General features: G+C 36.2%; 1 pseudogene; it reads right to left on the bottom strand.

Annotated features, from left to right (window-relative positions):
* Window positions 1-2325: 2325 nt before the first annotated feature.
* Window positions 2326-7723, bottom strand: LOC129281882 (E3 ubiquitin-protein ligase TRIM71-like; annotated as a pseudogene).
* Between the last annotated feature and the right edge of the window lie 208 nt (window positions 7724-7931).

Genomic DNA, 7931 nt, shown 5'->3' with positions numbered 1-7931 from the left:
CAAGATTTGTAATTATACTAAACACCGTAGAAAATACATTTCTATATGCACTATTGTGTAAATAATAATTGAGATCAAGTTTATATTTATACACGCATATATTGAAAAATGAATATAAATTATATATTCACATCTCCACCTTTTCACTAATTTATACGAATTACCATTACAATGCTTCCATTCCCTTTCAAAGGGATTTATGACAAAAGAAGAATAAGAAATATTCTTCACATGTCTCGTAAACATTCTAAAACAAAGAAAATCAAAACCGTCTTTTTTCAAGACTACTCTTAAACAAAAAGAGAAAAATATTTGGTTTTTTTTAATAACTGGTTATCAGCGGTTGGTATATCTTTCCCTCTTGGAGAAGATCACATAATTATCAAAAACAAAATGCAAGAAACGTCTAGACAGCAAAAACTGTGGTGTTAACCAGTATACATAGAGGACCACACCAGTTATTTTACATGGGTGTTAAATTGGTGGTGTTAGTTTTACACCTATAGGTGTTATTACAACACCTATGGTTGTTACATTTACACTCTTTGGTGTTATGTTCAATCTCTAGGGTGTTATTTTAACACCTTAGGGTGTGGTCCTCTATTAACACCAATTGATGTCAGTTTTAACACCACAGTTTTTACAGTCTAGAAGGTCCAAAAGAAGTCATCTTATCATTCCATCACCAACGTTGATTCAACTGAATAATATACAAATAGCGAATACGCATGAGTATGGTGGTACACAGCAAAAACTGTGGTGTTAACCAGTGTACATAGAGGACCACACCAGTTATTTTACACCGGTGTTAAATTGGTGGTGTTAGTTTTACACCTATAGGTGTTATTAAAACACCTATGGTTGTTACATTTACACTCTTTGGTGTTATGTTCAATCTCTAGGGTGTTATTTTAACACCTTAGGGTGTGGTCCTCTATTAACACCAATTGATGTCAGTTTTAACACCACAGTTTTTACAGTCTAGAAGGTCCAAAAGAAGTCATCTTATCATTCCATCACCAACGTTGATTCAACTGAATAATATACAAATAGCGAATACGCATGAGTATGGTGGTACACAGCAAAAACTGTGGTGTTAACCGGTGTACATAGAGGACCACACCAGTTATTTTACACCGGTGTTAAATTGGTGGTGTTAGTTTTACACCTATAGGTGTTATTAAAACACCTATGGTTGTTACATTTACACTCTTTGGTGTTATGTTCAATCTCTAGGGTGTTATTTTAACACCTCAAGATGTGGTCCTCTATTATCACCAATTGATGTCAGTTTTAACACCACAGTTTTTACAGTCTAGAAGGTCCAAAAGAAGTCATCTTATCATTCCATCACCAACGTTGATTCAACTGAATAATATACAAATAGCGAATACGCATGAGTATGGTGGTACACAGCAAAAACTGTGGTGTTAACCGGTGTACATAGAGGACCACACCAGTTATTTTACACCGGTGTTAAATTGGTGGTGTTAGTTTTACACCTATATGTGTTATTAAAACACCTATGGTTGTTACATTTACACTCTTTGGTGTTATGTTCAATCTCTAGGATGTTATTTTATATATTATCACCAATTGATGTCAGTTTTAACACCACAGTTTTTACAGTCTAGAAGGTCCAAAAGAAGTCATCATTCCATCACCAAAGTTAATTCAACTGAATAATATACAAATAGTGAATAGGCATGAGTATGGTGGTACGAAACTTTCGCATGATGTGAAAGCAAAATGGTCTAATACTGTGTAGAGTGCAGTCTTTCTGCTTATTTTCCGTTTATTCCCCTAATGCGCTGTAAATATTTCCATTAGTAAGTATGATAGTAATTATCTTGATTTATTTGAAATTACATTTGCTAAATGCTTTATTATATTTACAATAAACACTTAGTTATATTTTTATCTTTAAGTTAGTAAATGATAATTACAATAATAAGCACGGTAGGCCTGTTTGTTGCAGACTAAATGGTATATTCAAAACTCGTAAAATTGGTGCAAAGTAACGTATAATTTTTACACTTCATTAATTGCTTCATTTTATTTATCACTTGTATCACTTGAATATTGTCGTATTAAATACTAAAATTTTCATATTTTATCCAGCTTCTGGCTGCGAAACATACTCTTTTTTTCTACGAATTAAATTTTATTGTATCTGTATCACATTAACTGACTTTGTCATTAGGAAAAGGTTTCATATCGTAAGTAATATACATGTAGTATTGAATATCGAAACCTGTTAAAGTAGATTTGTAGCAGGGTGAAAGCACGTCAGTTTCCATACTACATGGTGTGATATAACGTGGATTACAGTGATACCTTGATGAAATATAACTTCTTGTGACAAGCAAAGGCGAGTATGTCTGGGGAGAGGGAAACCAAGTAACACCAACTCCTATCCAATGTCTTATCAAGTGCTTTGAACTCAACTCTTTTCTTCAGGTTCAGACCATCAAGATCATAGAGTCTGATCACGACGGTACTATTCTTCACATCAACACTCGCTACACACACCCTGTCCTGCTCATCCACGGCAGCAAACAGGTGGACATCCTCTGGAGCTTGTAGAGACTCACCAGCATTCCCATCCCTGTCATAGACCGTCACCACGCTTGGATTGTGCCAACATGAACTCGTGACGATCAAACCCGTCCTGGTGGTAGATGCCTGCCTCGTCCAGCGCTTTGTTTGAACAGTGTGCTTAAGAGTGGATCCTGTCGGATCATAGATATAGACTTGTTTTTCATAGTTAGCAATGATGATTTCATCAGATGGACTTTTGTTAACTCTGAGAAAACATCTATTATCTCTCACGTGGATTGTTGCTTTCCTGGAGCCAAGAGGAGAGTAGATGTAGGCTTCCGTAGTACCAGTCGACACGCATAACACCCCGTCCCGTTGCAAGACCAGATCATAACATTTCATGTCACTAAAGGGTGTGTTTCTATACTTCTGCTTTCCACCATTTGAATCAATGATATCAATACCTTGTGCACTACTCCCATACCCGATAGCGACAGTGCTATGGGAGTACCTTGCCATACCTTTCACCCCTCCCCGTAGATCAACACACTGAATGACTTCTATCTTGGGATCTGATCCTGAGATGCTCCCGAGATCAAGTTGACTATCATCTGCTGGTTTGAACCTCTTCTCCTGTGCTTTCTTCGTAATAGCTTCCGCAGAAGTGTGATCAGTAACCTCCTTCAGCATGGTATCCAGCTCCTCACAGAGCAAGATATGAGCAGATAGAGTGTATGTCTCAAGGTGACCCAGTCTGTCATTATCTACCAAAGTAATTGAACTACAAATACTCTTGATCCTCTGTCGATCTTTTGACTTCAAGACATTGAGGTCGTCATCAAAGCTATGCTGTAAGGCATGTATTTGCTCGGTGAGATTTCGAAGATTTTCTTCCAGCTCCTTGGCCTTGATGTTGTAGGCTTGCCTGACATCATCTAGTAGTGTCTGCACTGCAGTGTGTACCTCATGACGTTGTATTTCTATGTTCTGAATGTTCTTCTCTAGCTCTGTTTTCTTGTCAGCACAGCGTTGGGCAAGGCCTGTCACCTATATGAATTGAAAGTGTGATAAGTAAACACATCGAGTTAGATTTGGATCCTTAAAGGATAAAACAACAAATTATATACGAAACGATAGGTAAATCACACAGAATAACAATTCTGAATAAGCTTGAAAGGAGACCACATATATCCATAAATTGCATGTCACATTGAAACAATAACGATAGTAAGCATCACTGTAATTCACATAAAGAATAAAGAACAACTGGATTAGATGCAACAGTTATAATATTGATGATGGTATTACAAATTATAATCATTGTCATTGTTTAGTCATCAGCATCCATTATTATCATAATAATGATTATAATTATTATAGTTTTTAATAAAAATTTTATTATTAGTAGTAATTAGTGGTGGTAGTAGTAGTAGTGGTAGTCATAGGCGGATCCAGGGGGGGCGAGGGGCCGCCCCCCCCCCCCATTGGCGGAGCAAAAAAAAAGAAATAAGGGGGAAAGAAAGAAAAAAAGGAAAAAGAAGGGAAAAGAATAAAGAAAAAAGAAGGTAGAACATAAAAGGAGGAAGGCGAGTGAATAAAATAAGATGAGGGGAAAAAATATTTCATGCCACTGTACAGTATAAATTTTTCGCTCGTGCTTCGCGCTCGCATTGCCTTTTAGGTGATTTATTTATCTTGCTCAATATGGAGCTTAAATATCAAATTTTGTAGTCAATATACAAAACATATTTCAGCTCGGATATTCAAACTTTCATTATTTTGTAACATTTACAAATTGATTTTTTTTAAAGTGCTCTGTAAGAATTTGTTTTATCTTCTGAATATTAACATTTTCTGCTCGCGCTGCGCGCTCGCAAAATTTGATTTGTCAGGTACCTATTATTTTCCTGCATTCCATAAAGTTTTCAAAAATCCCTATTCAGGTCAAATTGTCAAAACGTAATAGCTAGCGCTGCACGCTCGCATTTTGATTGGTGATTTGATTTGTATATCTCAATATTAATTCTATAACAAATTACTAAAAATCCCCATGACAGTTTATCAAAAATATGATGACATAATGTTCTTAGAATGTCCCTGTCCTATGTCAAAACTCAAAGTAATAATAATGAAACATATCAGAGCTTTTTTTAACTGTGATTCATATCCACCTCATATTTTTCCTACAAAGTGCTTGAAATACAGAGCTTAAATTGACCTTTTTTCAGATTGGAATATCAAATACTTTAAGCTCGAGGTTCGCACTCGCTTTATTGATTTTCATGATGAAAAAGGGTATTTAGAATGCCCAGATTCTCGGTCGAAATCTGAAACACGCGCAAGCATGTGTATTCAGATACGCAGCTTGTTCTCTATTTCAATCATTATGAGCCTATATATCCAGTGTCAGATCAGAATATCAAAAATTTTCTGCTCACCCTTTGCACTCGCATTATTAATGTAGGAAGATATCATGTTATACCCATTTTTTCATGATTTACAAAACATGAAGAGAGTGTCACGTTTTTAAGTTTAAAATCTAATTTTTCTTTCCTCTCGTTCTTCGCGCTCGCATCGATTGTTTGGTTATAATACTTATACCATTCATGATTACAAAAAATACATAGAACCTTAATTTTTTATGCCGGAACGTCAACAAATTTCAGCTCGCGCTCGCATAATGTAATCATTGAAATATGGATATGGCTAAAAATGGCTCGCAATATTTATCTAGTTACATACGCATCTTCTTCAAGTTTACAAACACTGCTCAGAATGTTCAACTGAATTTTCAGGACAAAATACATGAAACATCATTATTTTCCAAATATTATGTTCAAATCTATCAAGAACTTGAATTTTTGTAATGAAAATGCCAAAAAATTTTGCTCGCTCGTAACTTCTTATATCAATTTTACGAGATACGCCATTTCAAGCCCCCTCAATTTTTTGGCTCATTACGCCACTAGGACAACCCCTTCAAAGAAACAATCAACTTTGAGCGACCTATCGGGGAAAATATGGGTGAAAAAAAATTCGGGCCCCCCCCCCCTATTGGCAGAGGCTGGATCCGCCCCTGGTGGTAGTAGTAGTAGAAGTAGTAGTAGTAGTAGTAGTAGTAGTGGTAGAAGTAGAAGTAGTAGTAGTAGTAGTAGTAGTAGCAGCAGCAATAGTAGTAGTAGTAGTAGTAGTAAAAGTAGTAGTAGTAGTAGTAGTAGTAGTAGTAGTAGAAGTAGTAGTAGTAGTAGTAATAATAGTAGTAGTAGTAGTAGTAGTAGTAGTAGTAGTAGTAGTAGTAGTAGAAGTAGTAGTAGTAGTAGTAGTAGTAGTAGTAGTAGTAGTAGTAGTAGTAGAAGTAGTAGTAGTAGTAGTAGTAGTAGTAGTAGTAGTAGTAGTAGTAGTAATAGTAGTAGTAGTAGTAGTAGTAGTAGTAGTAGTGGTAGTAGTAGTAGTAGTAGTACTACTACTACTAGTAGTAGTAGTAGTACTGGTAGTAGTAGTAGTAGTAGTAGTAGTAGTAGTAGTAGTAGTAGTAGCAGTAGCAGTAGTAGTAGTAGTAGTAGTAGTAGTAGTAGTAGAAGTAGTAGTAGTAGTAGTAGAAGTAGTAGTAGTAGTTGTAGTAGTAGTAGTAGTACTACTACTAGTAGTAGTACTAGGAGTAGTAGTAGTAGTAGTTGTAGTAGTAGTAGTAGTAGTAGTAGTAGTAGTAGTAGTAGTAGTAGTAGTAGTAGTAATAGTCCAATTATTTTCATTATCATCGTCCTCACAATCATAATCATTATCAAAAACTATAATTGCTCTTTATTATTTTCGATATCAAAGATCACCCTCAATATTTGATATCAGTGTATAACCATACTAAATCTACCTTTTATACGCAGTAAAAATGCTGTTTGAAATTTATATGCAACGCTGTTGAACCTTACAGTACTAATTTAAATAATTTAATCTCTAAAACCGCAAAGTTTGAGTTTGAACATTTAATTCTCAATCTAACTTTCAATAGAAAATAGCCCTGTATAAAATGTGTGTATAAAATGCTGTTTATTGTTCTATACAATGGTGTTCAACCCTACAAGTAGTTGTTTAAATAGAATACGCAAGTGTTTAAAAAATATTAATAAGCAAAGTTTAAATTTGATATTTGAATTTGATGTGTTGGCTCAGTTGGTAGAGCGTCCGTCTCACAACCGGGAGGTCGGGGGTTCAAACCCCGGCCGCGTCAGACCAAAAGACGTAAAAAGATGGGATTTGCTGCTACCCTGTTTAGCGTTCAACAAATAAAGGGATAGAGCCTCGTCGATCTGGCGCTGCACAGCGGCCGCCGGGCCCACGATCAATTGGGCAAAGCAAATTTTCGGAGTACTTCATTTCATGTCTATTTCGAACAATAAATTATGGATTTATTTATATTTGATTCTCAAAAAAAAAAATAAGCAAGGTTGTTTAAACTTCTAAACAACTACTGTAAGGTTCAAAATCAAATAGTAAACAGCGATACGGATTTTAAACAGTTTTTGCTGTGATGATTATGAATAAATTTACCTTCCGTCGCAACTCCTGCTCAAAGTCAACCTGGTTCTTGATTTTGTGATTTTGATGATCAACGAGTGCGCACTTTTGACAGACATGGACCTTACAATCCTCACAAAAACATATCTTTGTTTTCTTGTTTGTGGATGGAACACTTCTCGAATAAATGACCAATGCTGACCTTCCCTTCGACGACATCATCCATTGATACGATCTCATGACCGTCAAACAACGTGGTAAGATGTTGATGGCAATGTAAGCACTCATCACACATTAAACAATTACATGTTCTGCAGAATGATACAGCGTCTTTCAGAGACTTGCAAGCGGTGCATTTCTGGCACATCTCAAGGACAGCATTCATCCCTCCACACTTGGCCTGGTAATCGTCTACGCATCCGTTGATGGAGACATTGAGGCGGAGATCATCGACACGGTTGGCGGACAACTTGGTGATCTCCCTGCAGAGAGGACAGACCATGTGATCAAGGTCCTGGTGGGTTAGATCGTATTTCTTGAGGCATCGCCTACAAAATGTGTGTCCACATGAAGTTAAGATTGTCGCCTCGACAAATATATCAAGACATAATGGACATATCAGGTTCGGTGAAGAGCTTGATGCTTTCTCTGATCCACACTTCTCAGCCATCGCTAAATAAAGAGATCTAATTGAAATCCAACCACAAGAACTATCACATTACATCGAAGCCAACTGTGCATTTCGATACAAATTACTCGTAGTGCTACAATGGTAAAAGCACATTATTGTGAATTGAAGTAGGAACTTTCTATTAATAGAACTTGGTATTCCCACCTACCTTTGAACTTGACAGCGTTATGTATGCATAATTCCATCG

The sequence above is a fragment of the Lytechinus pictus genome, chromosome 14, assembly GCF_037042905.1.
Source record: "Lytechinus pictus isolate F3 Inbred chromosome 14, Lp3.0, whole genome shotgun sequence".
Classification (NCBI taxonomy): domain Eukaryota; kingdom Metazoa; phylum Echinodermata; class Echinoidea; order Temnopleuroida; family Toxopneustidae; genus Lytechinus; species Lytechinus pictus.
The sequence above is the reverse complement of the archived record's forward strand: the minus strand, read 5'-3'. Positions and strand labels throughout refer to the sequence as shown.